The sequence below is a fragment of the Neophocaena asiaeorientalis genome, unplaced genomic scaffold, assembly GCF_003031525.2.
Source record: "Neophocaena asiaeorientalis asiaeorientalis breed wild unplaced genomic scaffold, Neophocaena_asiaeorientalis_V1.1 scaffold35, whole genome shotgun sequence".
Lineage (NCBI taxonomy): Eukaryota > Metazoa > Chordata > Mammalia > Artiodactyla > Phocoenidae > Neophocaena > Neophocaena asiaeorientalis.
This window is the reverse complement of record NW_020172984.1, coordinates 172,560-195,219: the sequence shown is the minus strand read 5'-3', so window position 1 is coordinate 195,219 and position 22,660 is coordinate 172,560. Positions and strand designations below refer to the sequence as shown.

The following is a 22,660-nucleotide window of genomic DNA, read 5'->3' as shown; positions in this document are numbered from 1 at the left end:
AGTATTTACCCAAATGAGTTGAGAATGTATGTTCACACAAAAAACTGCACCTATTTATAGCAATTGTTTTATAATTGCCAAAACTTGGAAGCAACCAAGATGTCCTTCAGCTGATGAATGGAAAAATAAAATGTGATACACAGACAATGGGATGTTATTCAGCACTAAAAAGAAATGAGCTATCAAGCCATAAAAATACATGGAGGAAACTTACATGCATATTACTAAGTGAAAGAAGTCAATCTGAAAATGATATATAGTGTTTTATTCCAATTATATGATGTTCTGGAAAAAGCAAAACTTTGGAGTCAGTAAAAAGATCAGTGGTTGCCAGTCTTCCACTCAAGACTTAGAAGTGGGAAACAAAGATTTGGGGAAATGAGGGCTAGGCAGAGGACCCATGATGAATCTATGATGCTCTATCTCCCTTGCTATTATGGTAGCAGGCTCAGTTGGAAGCTGGGACATTGTATTTATTGAGTTCCACCTCTTCCTGCCAGGCCCTCTACCAGGCTCTTGCCTGCACTTGCTCCCTCTCCTACTGGCACATGTTCTTAGTAAGTTAGAGCATAGGGTGTGGTGGGCATGTGTTTTTTGCTCTTTGCAACTCTAAAGAGCTGAGTTAACTTCTGAGTAGAAAGCTGAGGTCAGCATTGCACACTCAGATGCTGCCTGACTTCTTTTCTGGCTCCTACAAATTATGCACCCCTAGTGCTGAGGTTAGGATTATCTCTTGCCTAAACTTTCTTCTGAAACATTCTTCTTTTTTTGAGTTAAGCAAAGGGATGATGTTCACCATGCGTGGGGGTTACTCAGAACCTTGGATTGGAAACAGCACATACGAGACTATGCTGGGTATCTGAAAACATTCTCAGACCTTGCTTTATGAAGAGAGAATTGCCCTCTTCTTACTCCTCTTGTAAACTAGGAAAATATTGTGTGATCATCTTAGGGTACTCCCAGTAAAAGTAAAACTTGTCAGCTTTCATTTATCCACAGGTGGCTCATTGGGAACCAGGGTTAATGTCAGACTAGCTCTGCAGGAAATTGGATAGGAGAGCAGGCTTTTGTGTCATGGGAAAGTTTTTAATTTTAGCTCTGCCACTTTCTTGTAATATGCTTTGGGAAAGTTACCTAAACTCACCAATTTTAGTCTTTCTCATCTGTAAAGGAGGACATGCCATGCCCATCTCACACTGTCCCTAAGTGAGAACATGCACTGTCTGTCTGGCCCATAGCAAGTGCTCAGTAAATGGTAGTATCTCTTGTACCTCTTCTAGGTTCCACCTTCTGTACCAAATCCCAGCTAAAACTATTATGTAGTCAAATTTCGTTTCAAAGTAATAAATATTCAGAATGTTCAAGGCCCAGAGAGAATGTATGGATTACACATCTTCTTTACAAGAAGTGATCCCCTAAGGGATTAAGTGGACTTTCCCCAGGTAACACAGACTAGAATCCAGAAATTCTATATATGAGTCCTGTCCTCTCTCCCCTATACCACACCACCTAGCAACTCAGTAAGTTTTCTCCTTGCCTAGGGACACATAAGGAACATTCCTGTATATGCCTGCATCACTGTTTCATTATACTTGGCTAGGAGAGAGTGTAGTGTATCACAGCACATGCCAGAGCCACGGAACTCCCCCTCCAGTCCCAAGTCTTACATTCCATCTCCTACAAGCCTGCAGCTCCACTCAGGTAACAAAGTCTCAGAATGTTTGTGGCCAGCACAATTGCCATCAACTGGGAGAAACTTCTCCACTACTCCTTCTGCAGAAAGCCACAGCTCTCAACCTCTCAAATGGGGACGGGGACATGTTGCGGTTAGAACTGGCTTCCTATTTCTACTGAGACATGGTAATGAAACATGAAGCCTGGGGAGTCTCTTCCAAGTTAGTGAGGGCTGCAGGAATGGAGCAGCCACAGCCCTGCTCCCACAACTGAAAATAAGCCCCAATACTGCCAAAGAACCCAGGAGTCTCATCTCACCCAAACCAGTGGTTTTCTGACCTTAGAGTTGGGCAAATGTGCTTGAGAAGCCACCAAAGGTGAGGAAGAGGTTGAGCAGTCTCTGAGCCCCATCCCTGCACTCACTGAGCAATTCTGTTTTGATGTATCTTATTTATTCCATTTAAAACTTCATTTGAATAAAGACTTTTGCTACTAAATATGTGTACACACACACACACACACAAAAACACACACATTTTTTTTTTTTACTAGACCTTTCCTTCCATTATAGCTTCCCTTATTTTCCCTGCTGAAAACATACAAAAACATGAAGGTCATGTTTGGATTAGTTTATGTCCCATAAAGTCAAGGACAGTTGGTGTACCCTGACTAAGAGGACAAGACAGAGGAAGTATTTAGAGAAGACCACAGCTTCTAGGATGATGATTTCTGCAGGAAATTTTGTATGTCAATTACCTGCACTGTATTTTTTAAGCCTCTGAATCTCTGTAACTGACTTCTACCAGGTTGAAGCAACACTTGTCAGTGACTTTCCCAGGTTTATCAGGGATGCCTGTCCTTGGGGGACACTGGACACCTCCAGGTAGCATGACCACACCCTGACATATTTGTGCCTTTAGGCCCAGGAGTGGGTTGGTCTGCAAAAGAAGCCTTTTGTCACTCACAGACTGAGATTCCTTCTGAGGAGAAGTGAAGGGAAGGTTACACGATGACCTGTAAATTTCTGATTCTTGTCCCAGGGCTGTGCAGGCCTTTACTGGTAGGTGAGAGGGATATAGATGTACAACCAACTAGATGGAGTCAGAAGTGAAGGTCATAGCCACACCTGCCATCATAAGGAGTAGCTGTGTTTCCACAGAGACCTGCCACCCTGCTCTCTCTGATCTCAGGCAGGAGGGCAAGAAAGCCCATACAATCTTGGTGTTTTCTCACTGGTCCACACCTGCTCAAGCGCAAAGAATTTGGGACCTTAGTAAGAGAGAGTCACAAATTTCAGGCAGAAATCAAGAGTCTTCAGCACAGGGGGTCCACTCCTTGTGCATGCTCCTGGGGTCTGACCACACCCCTAACCACTGAAAGAGTAGAGGGTTGTGGTATCTGCTTAGTTCTTTCTTAGCTGAGGGACCTGAGGCAAGTCTCTTCAGCACTTTAGGTTTTAGGCTCTGAATCAGAAAAATTGGGAAGATTGGCTAAGTGTTTTCTAAGGAATATGCTGAGGATAACAAGTAACATTCATATCATACTTTAAATTTTATAAAGCTCTTTCACATAGTTTCTCATTTGGTCTTCATTTAGCTATAAAGTAGAAACGATCCCCACAGCACAGATGAAGAAACTAAGATTCAAAGATGTTAAATGACTTCCTTAAAGTATCTCTCTGAATGCCTTTTGGTTTCCAACCCTCTGTTATTTCGTTTACAGTGTACTCCTAGCTCTGAGTTCCATAATTCAGTTCTTCTCTTCTGGGTATGTGCTATAAACTGAAAGTGTTCCCCAAATTCATATGTTGAAACATAATCCTCAATGTGATGGTATTAGTAGGTGGGGCCTTTGGGAAATAATTAGGTCATAAGGGTGGAGCACTCATGAATGGAATCAGTGCCCTTATAAAAGAGACCCCAGAGCTCTCCATCTCTCCTCTGTGCCTTGTGAGGACACAGCAAGAAAACAACCTTCTATCAACCAGGAAGTAAGCTGTCACCAGACACCAAACCTGCTGGCACCTTGATCTCAGACTTCCCAGTCTCCAGAACCACAAGAAATTAATTTCTGTTGTTTATAATCTACCTAATCTATGGTATTTTTGTCATAGCAGACTAAACATACTAAGACAGTACTTTTTAATTTTTTTTAATTTATTTTTTATTGAGATAACATTGGTTTATAACACTATAAGTTTCAGTGTACAGCACTGTATTTCTACTTCTACAGCCCGTATCACTCCTAGGCCCTAAATCAGGTAGGCATAATATATCACAGACATTATGTTAAAAAGTGCCAGGCACTTCCCTGGTGGCACAGTGGTTAAAAATCCGCCTGCCAACACAGGGGACACGGGTTTGAGCCTTGGTCTGTGAAGATCCCATATGCCGTGGGGCAACTAAGCCCGTGGGTAACTGAGCCTGCGCTCTAGAGCCCACAAGCCACAGCTACTGAGCCTGCATGCCACAACTACTGAAGCCCACATGCCTAAAGCCCATGCTCTGCAACAAGAGAAGCCACCACAATGAGCAGCCTGTGCACCGCAATGAAGAGTAATCTCCGCTCGCCACAACTAGAGAAAGCCCGCATGCAGCAACGAAGACTCAACGCAGCCAAAAAAAAAAAAGTGCCTAAATTTTTGGCAGTATGGCATCTGGGACAATGATGCCAGTAGGGAGCTGCTTTGGATGCAGGTTTCCCAATCCCAATGTCACATTGGATTATGCCTTAAAAGCAAGGCAGTATCATTGTTGGTTATTATAGCTGGAATTTAAAAAAAAAATTCTCTCTACCCTCAGCTTGGAATTTTATCTGTATTCTTCTCATATTTCAATATTTTCCAATAATAAAAACAGACTCACTCATCTTAAAAAAAAAAAAAAAAAAAAAAGAAGGCCTAAATGGGAACCCAGTGATTTCTCCATGTCTATGTGAGGTTTTGTCCATTCAGGAGGCATTTTGGCAGGTACTACTGCATGATAATGCAGCATCAATATTTTGTGTTCCCATTCCTTATCTGGCCAACTTCAGGTCTCCTAAACACCCAGATTCTGTTATCACCTACCATGCTTGATCAATAACATGCACTGAGAAAACCAAACCATGGATCTGATCTTCTGCTATATCCTTTTTCTAATTTAGTTTTTCTCATAGTTTTTGAGCTTTCTTCTGGATTATTCAACAACATGGGCTGCCCTGACATTGTCTTATTCTCCATTTTTTTTCTTGTTCCTCCAAATGGATTGTAAATATCTAATGGTCAGAAACAACATTAAGTTCTCAATGAAATCTTGAAGGTTTGGGTCTGAGTGGGTATAGAGTTCTCTACCCTTCCCTGACTCCCAGGACACAGCTGCCTCTGGTTGTCAAGCACTTGGATCAGCACTTAGGATGAAGGAGAGGAGTACATTAAATAAAACATTTTCTCCATCAAAATGATCATTCACTTCTGCTATGAGGAACTCTTGTCTTGAGATATTCTTCCTGATATTCCTAAAATCCTCTCTCTAATAACCACTTCTCTCTCCACAGATGTTCACTCTATTTATCTCTCTATCCTTCTCTTATTTTCTCCTCCCTTCCCAAATCTCCAGTTCTCCTAAGTTTCAGGCCTGAAGTTATTCAAACATTTATAGAGCACCTCTTATGTTCCAGACACAATTGTTCAACATACACATAGCAACACAGAGGTTTACAGAGCTTTGAGTCTACAGGTGAGAGAATATTCCAAAGACAAGAGGGGAGGGAAGGAGGGAGAGTGAGAGAGAGAGAGAGAGAGAAAGAGAGAGAACTAGAGTGATTTGTTCAAGCAATTAAAAGGAATTCAATAACCAGTATGGCAGTACAGTGGGGGTGGGTGTGGGGAAGGACTGGCCAGCTGAGTGTGAGGAGTTAATAGGACCTGCTTAAAACCTATGGGAAGCCATTGAAGAGTTTGATTTTTTTTAAACATCTTTATTGGAGTATAATTGCTTTACAATGGTGTGTTAGTTTCTGCTTTACAACAAAGTGAATCAGTTATACATATACATATGTTCCCATATCTCTTCTCTCTTGCATCTCCCTCCCTCCCACCCTCCCTATCCCACCCCTCTAGATGGTCACAAACAATGTTATGTGTCTTGGCATGTTTCTCCTCGGATTTATACTGTATGGGACTCTCTGTGCTTCCTGGACTTGATTAACTATTTCCTTTCCTATATTAGGGAATTTTCAACTATAATCTCTTCAAATATTTTCTCAGGCCCTTTCTTTTTCTCTTCTTTTCTGGGACCCCTATAATTCAAATGTTGGTGTGTTTAATGTTGTCCCAGAAGTCTTTATCTTCCAGGTCACTTATCCGTTCTTCTGCCTCAGTTATTCTGTTATTGATCCCTTTTAGAGTATTTTTAATTTCATTTATTGTGTTGTTCATCATTGCTTGTTTCATCTTTATTTCTTCTAGGCCCTTGTTAAATGTTTCTTGCATTTTCTCTATTCTATTTCCAATATTTTGGGTCATCTTCACTATCATTATTCTGCATTATTTTTCAGGTAGACTGCCTATTTTCTCTTCATTTGTTAGGTCTGGTGGGTTTTTAACTTACTCCTTTATCAGCTGTGTGTTTTTCTGTCTTTTCATTTTGCTTAACTTACTGTGTTTGGGGTCTCCTTGTTTCAGGTTGCAGTTTCTTAATTCCCTTTGTTTTTGGTGTCTGTCCCAAGTGGCTAAGGTTGGTTCAGTTGGTTGTGTAGGTTTCCTGGTGGAGGGGACTAGTGCCTGTGTTCTCATGGATGAGGCTGAATATTGTCTTTCTGGTGGGCTGGTCCACGTCTGGTGGTGTGTTTTGGGGTGTCTGTAGCCTTATTATGATTTTAGGCAGCCTCTCTGCTAATGGATGGGGCTGTGTTCCTGTCTTGCTAGTTGTTTGGCATAGGGTGTCCAGCACTGTAGCTTGCTGGTCATTGAGTGAAGCTGGGTCTTGGCGTTGAAATGGAGATATCTGGGAGATTTTAGCTATTTGATATTATGTGGAGCTGGGAGGTTTCTTGTGGACCAATGTCCTGAAGTTGGCTCTCCCACCTCAGAGGCACAGCACTGACTTCTGGCTGGAGCACCAAGAGCCTTTCATCCACACGGTGTTCTTTAGGATTTCTTGGGTATATTTTTCTTTGCTTTCTTTCTTTCAGGTATTCTTTTTTCCTTACTTAGTTGCAGTGAAATTTCCAGGAATGAAGCATTAGACAAGTGAATGGTCTCCAATTCAAAGCCAGGCGTTTGTCAAGCTCTTGCTAGTTCTTCTTTTCCTTGTTTCTCTGGAGGGAGAACCAGGAGGTGGTTCCAGGCTCTGTCCCTACTGCTTCCCCATGTGGACCGGTGCACACATGTCCTCTCGCTGCCTCTGCTCTTGGAGGGGCAGCTTTCTGAGAGATGAGAAGTGCTTGCAGACATCAGAACTCCAGGCTAAGATCAGAGGAACAGGACAGATTGCTTACATTTCCCCTGAAATGGTTGCTAGTGTTGGAGGGTCTCCTGCAGAGGCCAGGAGTGGCTCTGTTTCACTGTGGGGACAAGGACACTGGCAGCAGAAGTTCTGGGATGTACTCCTTGGTGTGAGCCCTCCCAGAGTCTGTCCCATTGAAGAGTTTTAAAGTGGGGAGTGACATGATTAAATATGCATTTTTAAAAGTGCTCTTCAGGACTGAGGCAGAAAACATCCAAGCTGATCTTGAAGGAGGCTGGTATCCAGTGACCCAGGAGAGAGATAAGGATTAGTGTAATGGCCATGGAGTGATAAGAAGTAGCCTGATTTGAAAAGCATTTAGGCAAAGGTATAATTTAAAACACTTTTTGGTTGATAACATTGACATAACTCTTTAGGCCCAGGATGGAGCTGCTCCTGCCCCAGGTGCCATGTCAGCAAACTGAAATTTTTTATAACTTTTGTGTCCTTGTAAATGCTTTGCTTGACTGGTCAACACATCAACTCTAGGCTCTATACTTATTTCCTTGTTCCTTCTCACCCCAAGCAAGTTTGACTATGTGGCCCCAGTCAACCAGATATTTTTCTCTTTTTCTCTTCTTTGCTCTTTATTTTCTATTCTATAAAAGCTTCCTGCTTTCTGCCCCACTTTGCAGTTCTTTGAATGGAGACTGTCTACTTCAAGAAGTGTTAAATAAAATTTGCTCCTGTCACCAAAATTGTCTTCTTTAATCATTTTTTAGCAATAATATGTGGTAGTGTGGGAGAAAGAGTAGCTTAAAAGGATGCTTTGAATCTGACTTGGGCAACTGAGAGTTTAGTCAATCTTTCCCTGAGATGGTAATGGGGGTGAGGGGGTGGAAATCAGGCTGAGTGGGAGGAAGCTGAGTTTACTAAGCTGAATTTTGGATACTGTAGTTGAGGTGCCTGTGTGGCGCTCAAGTGAGAGATCAGGTTGCACATAGAGATGTGAATCTTTGACACAGAGAGATAGTAATCAAACTCATCAAGAAGTCTTTCCTCAATTACTCCACTTCAACAGCCTGTCAGTGTGACAGCAGCCTCGGGTGAGGGGCAATGATTTCTCAGATGTGATGCTAGCTGAAGAGAGGAGAGTTTATAACAGCCTTTCCTGAAGTATAGTTACACTGAAAAATTGTTCCCTGAGAAATACCTCACACACACACACACACACACACACACACACACATACACACACACACACACATTGTTCTATAATCTAACAAGTTTGGGAAATGCTACATATTTAGGGAATGTTAAGAGAATATTAAGGACTGACACAGCACAGTCTGCAGTAAAGAACATTTTCTTCTTTGCTTAACTCAGCTTTCCCCATGAGCCAACCCTGGCCAGAAGTTATTCCAGAATCTTAATGTCTCAGGGCAAAGGAAGATAGTAGAATTATTATTGGATGTTACTATTAATAAACTGAAGCTGAGAGGTTGAGAGTTTCTCAGTATCTCACAGCTAACAGAAATAAAGCTGAGACGGAAACCCAGATGTTGGGACTCTAAACCTGGAGCTCCCTCTACTAACCAAATCATTTCTACTAGTGCCCACTCGATTGTGCCTTGGAGTTTGCTCCTGACAGTACCCTTACATAAGGACAGTCCAGCTTTTGAGACATGGAAATCTGAAAATAGTGACCCAATCAAACTGGAGACTACAGATCTTCTGGAAGGTAGTTTGAGGGAGGGTGGAGAGAAGGTAGAGTGGCTTAAGAGACATTCCTAAGTCTCAGTCCTAGAAAACTTCTTAAAATATTGATTCTTGGGTTCCACTCCAGTCTGTCTACCTGAATGGGACTGGAGAAGTATGGTGGGGTCAGGCCTACTTATCCTTGAACAGATCCACAGGTAATTCTGAGATGTCACCTTGATTGAGAAGCACTGCCCTTTTCTAGACAAAAAACAATATCAAAATCTCCCCAGAACTCACCAGTTCTCACAGATTCCTGCCTGAACCAACTTGGTCGTTGAGATTTTCCTGAGTTGCAGAGAAACTGGTTTAGACATTTGGGTGGGTTGTGGAGTAAGCTTCTAAAAAGCCTCGGGGGAAGGATTGTATCTTTGAGGCTAAAGAGGGCGGGCCCAGCCCCACTTCCTCTGTCTCCTCATCTGGGCTTCCTGTCATCACAGTGTGATCACATTTATTCCCCCTTCACTTCTCCTTTTACACAAATAGCCCCAACATCCGTGTTACCAGCCTTGTCTTGGTGCCTCATTGATAATCACCAATTCTGCCTAAAGGACTGAGGAGAAGAGCCTGCAAAAGGTAAGATTGGTGATATTTTAATCTTGTTTGAGAGCAGGGACCTGAACCATATTATGTGGGCTAGGGTATCTTCTTAGGAGTCTCTGTATACCTCTCTAGTAACTACAATTTCCTGAAACTTTTGCAAATATTTACTGCAGGTAGTAAAATTATGAACAAGATTCTAGTGACCCTCAAAAGGCAATCAGGCTGGAAGGAGTTTCAATTAACTGGATTCCCATTATCTGATATCTCTTTGGGTCAGGGCATTTATGTGCTTAAATTGCTTCAGAACTTGAATTTGGGTTTGGTCATTTCTGTTGACCAGAGCCATCTGTACAAGATGAAGCTGGGGAGATTTCCTACATGTGCTGGTCTTCAGAAGATTTGTCTTGTGATTTTAAAGTGAGCAGAGAACCAACAGTCATAGTTATTTTAAAAGGTAGCTGGGAGATGCAGATCTTCTTCATCTGAGAAATTTTCAAAAGTAAAGTTAGTGACTCCCACTGTGATTCCTCAGAGACACTAAACAGAAGGACTGATATAAATCACAATACCCAACTCAGAGTCAAGGACACAGGACATGCTCAGAACCTGTATTTCGAGAAGTAAAAGCTAGACACCACTAAGAGATGCTTAGATTTGTTGTTTTTAAAGGGCAGGAAGACCACTGTGATCCTCAGGTTTCCCCCAAATAAAATTATCCTTAGTATTCAAAACAAGAATATTGATAAATATAATATGACGTGCACCAACTTTGCATGACTTGCAAAACAAACTTGATATTGCAATGATTTCTAATTCAGGTCCCATAACTAATAATTGAGGTCTTATGGACTCAGAAAGTGATAGCTAAGCTTTGGTCCTGGCTTTCTGTAACCACTATAGTCACTGGGGGTAAGGTTACCACAGGGAGCTCTAGATGAAAGCTTTCTCCTTCCAATATTTGCAAGGATCTTACTGGGAATAGAGAGTAAAGTCCCCTAGAACCACACTCACCCACCTAACAATGAGGCATGGGAATAGGGAAAAGGGCTCTAGATTCCCAAAGCACCTCAGGGACTATTGCACTTTGAATTTAAAAAATAATCAGATGTTAAGTACCTCCTAGGGCCAGGCACTGTGCCTGGGAGGAAGGGGCAAAGTAGAAGGAAGATATTTGTCCAAAAAACAATCTTGCCCTTAAAGAACTCCCTTGGGAGATAAGAAATATCAGATATGTATGCAAGGGCTTTGGAAGAGAACTGAACAAAAGCAGAATCTTAGCTGCTGGCTAAACAAAGAAGTTTTGCTTTCTCAATCTCTGCCAGAATCTGCACTATTTTGAAATTGTGGTTAAATTAGAGCAGAGGCTGAACTGAAACATGATTTCCTGTGATGTTTCCTGTGTAGGCCAGTTAGAGTATTTAACCTTTAAATGAAAGGATTGGACACCTTTATACCAGCAAGGAATGATTCAAAGCCCAGCCTTTTACATCTACTACTATCTAAGTGACCTTGCATTTGGTAATTGACAAGAGACACACGCTGGAAACCTCAAACTTTGTTGGTCTTTAGTTTCTTATGTCCTCAGGTTGACTTCTGACCGTGCAGAGGGCTTCAGACTAGGACCTGAGGTCTGTTTAAACTTCCTCACTCCTACTTTGCGACATGCCAGCAGCTAGGCATATGCTAAACACTGGAGACCCAAGGATAACTGATGTGGTTATCAATTTCAAAGCATTTGTAGAGTAACATGAAGGACAGACACAGCAATACAAAAGTATGACACAATGTGAACTTTTCTATAATGGAGCAAGTGTGTGCACAAAATGTAGGAGTTCAGGAGTGTGCCAAAGACTCCCTGGGAGAGGTGACTGCTTGGGTTCATTTTCAGGGAAGGATGAGTTTGCTATGGAGACTGGGGGTAATGGCATTTCAGACAAGACACAGTATATGCAAACTCAAAGAAATGTGAACACCCAGGCATGCTAGAAATGAGAGTAAGAAAATGAGATTGGACTATAACAAACCATGGTTGCAGGACCACAGGAAGTAGGAAATTTCTCCTACTTGGTTCTGGAACCCCAACACCTGAAAGTGGAAGGCAAGATCTCTAACCAGGAGGGTCCCAAGCCCAGCCCTGGATGGAGCTATGCCTGAAAACTCCACTTGACAGGCTTGATGGAATGTGGCTTGAAATGAGGGTGAGAGTCAGATTTCTTCTTCTTCAACCTAGGTTTTCCCCCTAGATTTAAGTGAAAGGTGGAGCTTTTTGCAAGATTACAGACATTCTCTTTCTCTCAGCTTCTGTTTCCGGAAATGCTGTGTTGATTTAGTCATGGTGGTTTGGTTTATGTTCCTGAAATAGTCAGCCTACAGTACTTCCTGTACCGAGTGAGCATCCAATGTGTGCAGATCACCATGGGCCTAGAGACTGGACACTTGCCTTCAGGAACCTCCAGGACCCAGCTGCCACTGCAGGTGCAGAGCACTGAATGTCTAATGCAGAGACATTAGACAGCTCTGCAGAGTGGGTCTCCAGGGTGGCTGCTGGGACAGAGGATTGCAACTGGTGCTTGGGTGGTCAGTTTGGGAAGGCCGTCTGGAAGTAGGCCTTCTGAAAGAGGAAGATAACATTTTTCCAAAGCCAGTGGGTGAGCCCTCAGGCCATCCATCTCTGTGCTGGGATATAGAGGCAATTCCTCTATTCATTTCCCATTACACAGTAGAGTTCCTACCCAAGCAGTAGCAACAATACATCCTAGCTATGGCCAAAAGTTGTTCAGCCACAAGGATACATTTCCACAAACATTTAAAATAAATGCACTATATTCCAAGTGTTAGAAGTTGACACTTAAAGGGAACTTAGAGATTATTTAGGCTTAAATAAATTGTCCAACTCATAGTGGGAGCCCTGTTCTGCTATTATAACATTCCAATCTGTATATTTTTCAGGTCAGGTGACTTGTCCAAAGTCATAAAATTACTTAACTAGTTATCTAGAATGTTTCCTGAGTCTCTGTGAAATGTTCTTTTCTCCACACTACACTATACACCTTTTCTTATAGACTTCTTTTTAAATAGGCATCATTAAACTGTGTTATTTGTTCACATAAAGAAGTTTCTAGTGCTTTTTAACATAGGTAGACATGAAAATACAACTTAACTATAAATCCAGATGATCTGAAATCAATATGCTAACAAATCAAGTATTTAATATTTATTTAATTTGTCAAACTTTTGTTTGACATTTTATATTTCAGGAGAACTAAAGAATAAAGGTGAGAAATGATTTTGATAACTCACATCTTTTAAAATTTGTTCAAGTAAATTTGAACTCATGGCTTAATATTTACTCTATATTAGGAACAAAAGAGGCCTTAAAGAATTATCCCATGGTTTATTCTTCTAAACATAGTTATTGTAGAATCACAGTATTTATACCATGAGGGACTTAAATCGTAATGATTTCAAGATAGGTATCCTTCAGATCATTTACTTATGTTCAACTTTTTTTTTTTTACTTTGACAAAAATTTGTACTTACAGAAAAGTTACAAAAACAATACAAAGAATTTCTGAATCCCCTTCATTCAGATTTCTCAAATATTAACATTTTATCACATTTTCTTTATCCTTCTCCAGCTTTCTCATTTGAGAGTAATTGCTGACATGATATCTTTTCCCCTTAAGTGTTTTAGTGTGTATTTTCTACAAACGAAAACATCATTTTATATATCCACTTTACAATGATCAAAATCAAGTTTTAACACTGATACAATACTATTACCACTCTATAGATTTTATTCAGATTCCACCAATTGCCTACTAATATATTTTACAGCCAAGGGAAATCTCTGATCATACATTGTTTTACACCATCGTCTCTCTAGTCTCCTATCTGGAACGGTTCCTGAGTCTTTCTTTGTGTTTCATGATGCTGATATTCTTGAAGAGTACAGGCAAGTATTTTCTAGACTGTCTCTCCATTTTGGTATTTCTGATGTTTCCTTGTGACTAGATTTAGGCTATTCCAACTTTTGTGAGGAATATCACAGAAATGGCTTTCACTATCCGACAGAGAGCCTTGTCCACCGTGGGCATAGCTTGCCTGAACACACCATGGACAGGTCTCTAGGACAGGGAACCTCCACAGCAAAATTCTACATATTTTATGCTAAGGAAAGAGAACCACTAGTCCACTGACTCTGGAACAATGGTAACTGTTTTATGTAACTGTTCCTGATTTACAGAGAGCCCTTGTTATATAAGTCCCTGTCTCAGCTCAGCTGCTAGGAGCATCTATGATTTTTCTGTTGAGTGATGATCTTCCTAAGCTCCCAAATGGAGGAAAATGAGACCCCCAAGATCATCTGGATTTGTTTTTCCTCATTTCTTCTCTTCTCTTTGCTTCTTCCTTCTTTCTCTCTTTTATAAATTACCAATTCCTCTCCCTTGAGGACAGCCTTGAAAGGAAAATTTCATCTGAACACAATTTCAGGGAAGAATAAGATGACAGACACATTCCTTTGACAAAGTGATGGAGAGGTGAGAGGAAACTAATACATGAAAGTTGATGGTTTGATTTGGTTTAATTTTAGTATCACCCTTTCCCCTGTAACTACTTATTACTCCATGAATAGACAGAAACACAAAACCCATATCCTACCTCAGCCACTGCTCACAGGGGTTCAGACAGAAAGATGGAAGGAGTCCTCCTGGAGGCTCATCACATTGCAGCGGGGGGAGTTGAGTTGGGAAGTGGGAGGTAAGAACTCAGAACCTGGGACAATGAAAGGAACGTAGGCTTGGGAGACTGAAAGACCTTGGCCTGTGCCCTGTCGTTGTTGATTATTAGCTGGGTGATCTTGTGCCAGTTACATAGGCTGTCTGTCTTGGACTTCCTGTTTGAAAAGTGGGGCTATTGACACCTAAGTTACGAGGTTGATATGAGGATTATAAATAAAATTTATTTATGAAGATCTTGGCATTTTGCAGAGTTCAGTGAACTATATCATTTATCTAAATTTATTTTGTCAAGACGGCCATAATTTGGGAGCCCTTATGGAGAACAGATTTCCTTTCCTATTTAGAAAAAAAACTTATGTTAATAATGGCCCCAATATTGTTCAGTGATGAATTAAAGACCTCCACAGACTCTGTGTAGGAATAAATGGGAAGCCAATACTTACCTTGCTGGATGTAAGAACATTACATGTTCTTCTATGTAAATTAGCAAATAGATCTGTATATCAAGAAATGTCTGGAAAGATGTTCACCAAAAATGTTAATGGTGGTTATCTCTGGGATGTGGAGTTTCAGAAGATTTTATGTTTTTTTCTTTGTACTCTCTTTATGGTTTAAATTTTTTCACAAGAACACACAAAACTTTTTAAAAAAGATATTTACAAAAAATGAAACAAGCAAAGGATTACTAAAAAGGTGTTCTGGCACCTAATGTATTTTATTCCTGAAAATCTAGCAGAAATTTCAGAGTCACCCTTAAGAATTGACTGTTAGGGAAGCTCTGAACCTGATCTTTTCCTCAGTTTTCACTGAACCAGGCACTCTGATACTGAACCATCCAGGAAATATTATCTCATTTAACTCTCAGAACAACCTATGAGGTATGTATTAATGTATCACCATTTTAAAGATGAGGAAATTGGAAAAGTTAGAGAGATTAAGGAAGTTGCCTAGGGCCATACTTCTGGTATGTACCACTGCTAGAATTCAAAACTAAACTTGCCCGCATCCATTACTAGTGTTTGTCAAACTGTGTTCCATGGAACACTATGTTCTCTGAGCTGTTAATAAGTAACCTGTAATATATGAATAGGTTTGTAGTTATATAAGTAGACTTTTCTCTTAAACACCCACAATGTACATTAGTACATATCAGTTTTCACAGAAGTCACTCATTAAAAAACTCTTCATTATTTTATGTTTTATTTAATCTCACTTCCAAAATTATTGACCATGGATTCCTCTCATTCCCTATGGTTTTGTTTGTTTTTGTTTGTTTGTTTGAGGAATATTTATTAACATCTCATAAATCTAATAGTCCGTGTAACACCAAAGCTGTCTTGCTGTGGCTCCAAATCTAAAATTGGATCAGATAAGGCTGGAGAGCAAGAATTGATAGTTTCTTGAAAGTTCTGTCCAACTTTAGCCACTTCTAAGCTTGATTACCTTCAAGACTGTATTAGATGACCTGCAAGTATGGGTTAAAGAAAAGAAAGAGATTGAACTAGAAATCCATGAGACAGCTTATCAGCCTGAGCTCTTTGCTTGGAGGAAAATTAGTAAAGGGTGAACTTCCTCCCTGGCCTCCACGTTGGGTGTGGGAGGTGCTGCAATTAACTGCAGTTCAGTCACGGAGGTTTCCTGGAAACTGACGTCAGGGGCTTTCTTCACAGGGCCACATTAGTCACAGATTTTGACTGCAGAGGGGTGTCAGTTTTTCCAGTGGGGTTGGAAGGGGTGGAAACTCAATAACTGACCAGCTACAGTGAAGAAAGGAAAGGGGAATTCTCTCTTGATTTATGTAAAAACTGGGTTCATTGTTGCATATGGTAAAAGTAGTAACGATCTTCACAAAATGGGCGGCTTTTCTCCTTCCATTTGGTGCAAGTCTAAGTGGAAAATCAGGAAGGAGAAAGAGGTTCTTTTTCCTGTCTGTGAAGGAAAGAATCAGTGGGGATATCCACAGGTTTGTGGGCACCTCATTAGTTGGTGCTCTGTGGACAATTAGATTACAGGGTCCTGAAGCAGCTGTCACAGGATCTGAAGATATTGGACATGAGATGACTCTAGGAGGCATCTGGCCCAGTCTTCTTCTGGGTCGGTTATTTTCAATGTCTAAAAGATTAGATTAATGGCACAATAAATCTCAAGCCCAAAGCTCCTCACTCTGCAGTGTCATGTTCATTCCACTACACAGAATAATTTAGAGTTAATGAGCAAATTTCCAGTCATTTGTTCATTCAACCATCTTACTTTTTTAGTGTAATTAGGTACTGTGTTAGGCCTCGAGGATTCAAAGATGAATCCCTCAAGGAGCTGACAGTCTAGTGAGCTGAGACTCAGGATGATTAGTAGCTAACCTAATTAAGGGGTCACAGGGAAAGAAAGGGGCAAATTCCAGCAAAGGACTGCTGAGCAAAGGTAAGGAAGGAAGAATGGAGAAAAGTATTCAATGTTACTTGCTAGATTTTAAAGTATAAGACCAAGAACGTTGTTATAAATTTGGAGAGATGGACAGGAGCAAATTAGGAAGGACCTTTTAACATATGTATACATGCATAAAACCATAACTACAAACACTGTAAATTAACAATACTTTAATACAAAAAATAAACAAATAAATAAATAAAGTTGTATTTATTTTTCTATTTTCTATTTTTTATATTTTATATATTTTTAAAATTTTTTTTATATTTTATATATTTTTTTATATTTTATATATTTTTTATATTTTTTATATATATATTTTCTATTTTATATTTCTATTGTATATTTTCCTCTAAAAAAAAAACTGAAGAGGAACAGTCAGCTCTACCCACTACCAGTACCTCCCATCAGGAAACCTACACAAGCCTCTTAGATAGACTCATCTACCAGAGGGAAGACAGCAGAAGGAAGAATAACTGCAATCCTGCAGCCTCTGAAACAAAAACCACATTCAGAGAAAGATAGACAAGATGAAAAGGCACAGGCCTATGTACCAGATGAAGGAACAAGATAAAACCCCAGAAAAACAACCAAACGAAGCAGAGATAGGCAACCTTCCAGAAAAAGAATTCAGAATAATGATAGTTAAGATGATCCAGGACCTCGGAAAAAGAATGGAGGCAAAGATCGAGAAGATGCAAGAAAGTTTTAACAAAGACATAGAAGAATTAAAGAACAAACAAACAGAGATGAATAATAAAATAACTGAAATGAAAACTACACTAGAAGGAATCAATAGCAGAATAACTGAGGCAGAAGAATGGATAAGTGACCTGGAAGATAGAATGGTAGAATTCACTGCTGAGAAACAGAATAAAGAAAAAAGAATGAAAAGAAATGAAGACAGCATAAGAGACCTCTGGGACAGCATTAAATGCAACAACATTTGCATTATAGGGGCCCCAGAAGGAGAAGAGAGAGAGAAAGGATCAGAGAAAACATTTGCAGAGATTATAGTCGTAAACTTCCCTAACATAGGAAAGGAAATAGCCACCCAAGTCCAGGAGGCGCAGCAAGTCCAATACAGGATAAACCCAAGGAGAAACACGCTGACACACATAGTAATCAACTTGGCAAAAATTAAAAACAAAGAAAAATGATTGAAAGCAACAAGAGATAAATGACAAATAACATACAAGGGAACTCCCATAAGGTTAACAGCTTATTTCTCAGCAGAAACTCTACAAGCCAGAAGGGAGTGACATGATATACTTAAAGTGATGAAAGGGAAAAACCTACAACCAAGATTACTCTACCTGGCAAGGATCTCATTCAGATTCGATGGAGAAATCAAAAGCTTTACAGACAAGCAACAGCTAAGAGAAGTCAGCACCACCAAACCAGCTCTACAACAAATGCTAAAGGAACTTCTGTAAGTGGGAAACACAAGAGAAGAAAAGGACCTACAAAAACAAACCCAAAACAATTAAGCAAATGGTCATAGGAACATACATATCGATAATTACCTTAAACGTGAATGGATTAAATGCTCCAACCAAAAGACACAGGCTTGCTGAATGGATACAAAAACAAGACCCATATATATGCTGTCTACAAGAGACCCACTTCAGACCTAGGGACACATACAGACTGAAAGTGAGGGGATGGAAAAAGATATTCCATGCAAACGGAAATCAAAAGAGAGCTGGAGTAGCAATACTCATATCAGATAAAATAGACTTTAAAATAATGAATGTTACAAGAGACAAAGAAGGACACTACATATTGATCAAGGGATCAATCCAAGAAGAAGATATAGCAATTATAAATATATATGCACCCAACATAGGAGCACCTCAATACATAAGACAACTGCTAACAACTGTTAGAGGAAATCAACAGTAACACAATAATAGTGGGGCACTTTAACACCTCACTTACACCAATGGACAGATCATCCAAAATGGAAATAAATAAGGAAACAGAAGCTTTAAATGACACAATAGACCAGATGGATTTAATTGATATTTATAGGACATTCCATCCAAAAACAGCAGATTACACTTTCTTCTCAAGTGTGCACAGAATATTCTCCAGGATAGATCACATCTTGGGTCACAAATCCAGCCTCAGTAAATTTAAGAAAATAGAAATCATATCAAGCATCTTTTCTGACCACAATGGTATGAAATTGGAAATGAATTACAGGGGAAAAAACATAAAAAACACAAACAGTTGGATGCTTAAAAACTCTGCTACTAAATAACCAGGATATCACTGAAGAAATCAAAGAGGAAATCAAAAAATACCTAGAGACAAATGACAATGAAAACATGACAATCCAAAACCTATGGGATGCAGCAAAAGCAGTTCTAAGAGGGAAGTTTATAGCTATACAAACCAGCTCAAGGAAAAAGAAAAATCTCAAACAAACAGTCCAACCTTACACCTAAAGGAACTAGAGAAAGAAGAAAAAACAAAACCCAAAGTTAGCAGAAGGAAAGAAATCATAAAGATCAAAGCAGAAATAAATGAAATAGAAACAAAGAAAACAATAGCAAAGATCAATAAAACTAAAAGGTGGTTCTTTGAAAAGATAAACAAAATTGATAAACCATTAGCAAGACTCATCAAGAAAAAGAGGGAGAGGACTCAAATCAATAAAATCAGAAATGAAAAAGAAGTTACAACAAACACTGGAGAAATACAAAGCATCCTAAGAGACTACTACAAGCAAATCTATGCCAATAAAATGGACAACCTGGAAGAAATGGACAAATTCTTATAAGGAATACAAATTGGAAAAGAAGAAGTAAAACTGTCACTGTTTGCAGATGACATGATACTATACATATAGAATCCTAAAGATGCCACCAGAAAACTACTAGAGGTAATCAATGAATTTGGTAAATTTGCAGGATACAAAATTAATGCACAGAAGTCTCTCGCATTCCTATACACTAATGCTGACAAATCTAAAAAGGAAACTAAGGAAACACTTCCATTTACCATTGTGACAAAAAGAATAAAATATCTAGGAATAAACCTTCCTAGGGAGAAAAAAGACCTGTATGCAGAAAACTATGACACTGATGAAAGAAATTAAAGATGATACCAACAGATGGAGAGATATACCATGTTCTTGGATTGGAAGAATCAATATTGTGAAAATGACTATACTACCCAAAGCAATCTACAGATTCAGTGCAATCCCTATTGAATTACCAATGGCATTTTTTAGGAACTAGAACAAAAAATCTTAAAATGTATATGGAGACACAAAAGACTCTGGATAGCCAAAGCAGTCTTGAGGGAAAAAAACGGAGCTGGAGGAATCGGACTCCCTGACTTCAGACTATACTACAAAGCTACAGTAATCAATACAATAGGGTACTGGCACAAAAACAGAAATATAGATCAATGGAACAAGATAGAAAGCCTAGATTTAAACCCACGCACCTATGGTCAACTAATCTATGACAAAGGAGGCAAGGATAGACAATGGAGAAAAAACAGTCTCTTCAACAAGAGGTGCTGGGAAAACTGGACAGCTACATTAAAAGAATGAAGTTAGAACACTCCCTAACACCATACACAAAAATAAACTCAAAATGGATTAGAAACCTAAATGTAAGACCAGACACTATAAAACGCTTAGAGGAAAACATAGGAAGAACACTCTGACATAAATCACAGCAAGATCTTTTTTGATCCACCTCTTACAGTAATGGAAATAAAAACAAAACTAAACAAATGGGACCTAATGAAACTTAAAAGCTTTCACACAGCAAAGGAAACCACAAACAAGATGAGAAGACAACCGTCAGAATGGGAGAAAATATTTGCAAATGAATCAATGGACAAAGGCTTAATTTCCAAAATATATAACCAGCTCATGCAGCTCAATATTAAAAAAAACAAACAACCCAATCCAAAAATGGGCAGAAGAACTAAATAGACATTTCTCCAAAGAAAACATACAGATGGCCAAGAAGCACATGAAAATCTGCTCAACATCACTAATTATTAGAGAAATGCAAATCAAAACTACAATGAGGTATCACCTCACACCAGTTAGAATTGGCTTCATGAGAAAATCTACAACCAACAAATGCTGGAGAGTGTGTGGAGAAAAGGGAACCCTCTTGCACTGTTAGTGGGAATGTGAATTGATACAGCCACTATGGAGAACAGTATGGAGGTTCCTTAAACAACTAAAAATAGAATTACCATATGATCCAGCAATCCCACTACTGGGCATATACCCAGAGAAAACCACAATTCAAAAAGACACATGCACCCCAATGTTCACTGCAGCACTAGTTACAATAGCCAGGTCATGGAAGCAACCTAAATGCCCATCGACAGACGAATGGGTAAAGAAATGTGGTACATATATACAATGGAATATTACTCAGCCGTAAAAGTGAACAAAATTGGGTCATTTGTTGAGACATGGATGGATCTAGAGACTGTCATACAGAGTGAAGTAAGTCAGAAAGAGAAAAACAAATATTGTATATTAATGCATATATGTAGAACCTAGAAAAAATGGTACAGATGAACCAGTTTTCAGGGCAGAAATTGAGACACAGATATAGAGAACAAACAGATGGACACCAAGGGGGAAAGTCACGGGTGGGTGGGTGTGATGGTGTGATGAATTGGGCGATTGGGATTGACATGTATACACTGATGTGTATAAAATTGATCACTAATAAGAACCTGCTGTATAAAAAGATAAAATAAAATTCAAAAATTAAAAGAAAGATGCTAAGCTGTGACAGCAATAGGAAAAGAATACCAACCGCACGCAGTAGCTACCTAAAAAAATAAAATAAAATAACCGTCACTACATTCAAAGTAATAAACATATTCATCACTCACAAAATATTGTTCATGGTCTTTTGTGATCTCTTCTTCTTGTCCTTCCCTGCTCCCCCTCTATTTACCCCATGCCATACTCGTCTACCCTAGTCCCCAGGCAATCATCCATCTGCTTTCTTTTGCCATAGTTTTCATTTTCTAAAATGTTATATAACTGTAATCACACATTAGGTACTCCTGTTTTGTCTCGCTTCTTTCACTCACCTTAATCATTTGGAGATTCATCTATGCTCTAGAGTGTACCAACAGTTCATTCCTTTTTATTCCTGAGTAGTATACCATTATATAGTTATACCACTGTTTATTTATCCATTCACCTGTTGTTAGAGCTCTAGGTTGTAAATTAGCTTCCTGGACCTAATTCCAATATATGTGTGTGAGGCGGCTTCCCCACACTAACAAGCAATTCTTGGAGACAAGCAGAGTGTCCAAGAATTCAACTCAATTCTGACACTGTCTACTCAGAGATAGAATCATATTCCATGAGTAAAGAGCTCAGTCCCACAAGACTTCCTTCCATTTAAGATACCAGTCCCAAGCCCAGGTTGTAACCTGTGCTTCTGACCTACTTCCTATAAGTCAGAGGTTCCCATAACTTCTTTTTGGAATCTGGATAGAAACCCTTTATCTCATATGTGATTTGGAAATATTTTCTCCTCATCTGTGGCTTGTCTTTTCTTTCTCTTAACAGTATCTTTTGAAGAGCAGAATTTTTAAAAAAAATTTATAGAAGTCTAATTTATCAGTTCTTTTATGGATTGTGCTTTTGGTGCCTTATCGGAGAATTCTTTGCCTATCGAGGTTACAAATATTTTCTCCTATATTTTCTTCTGGAGTATTATAGTTGTAGGTTTTATATTTAGGTCTATGAACTATTTTTTACTTAATTTTTGAGATATATGTATCCAAATTCATTTTTTTGCATATTTGCAATATCCAATTGTTCCAGTATCATGTTGAAAAAAATATCCTTTCTCTGTTGTATTAACTTTTTATCTTTGTTGCAAATCAATTGTTCACATATGTCTAGTTCTCTATTCTGTTCCATTAATCTATTTGTTTATTTTCATGCCAATACTCTGCCTTCTTTATTGTTGTAACTTCATAGAAAGTAGCAAAATCAGGTAGTGCTTGTCCTCCACCTTTGTTCTTTATCAAATTTGTTTTTGCTATTCTAAGACCTTTGCATTCCCAAGTGAATTTTAG

The 22,660-nt window shown here is 39.2% G+C and overlaps 1 protein-coding gene across 1 annotated transcript in view; it reads left to right on the top strand.

The window, feature by feature from the left end:
• Positions 1-9,232: 9,232 nt before the first annotated feature.
• Positions 9,233-22,660, top strand: part of CD53 (CD53 molecule) — a 31,897-nt gene continuing 18,469 nt past the window's right edge. The window contains exon 1 of the mRNA XM_024742080.1: positions 9,233-9,434. The gene's annotated coding sequence lies outside the window, so the exon portion shown is untranslated. The remainder of the gene's footprint in view (positions 9,435-22,660) is intronic.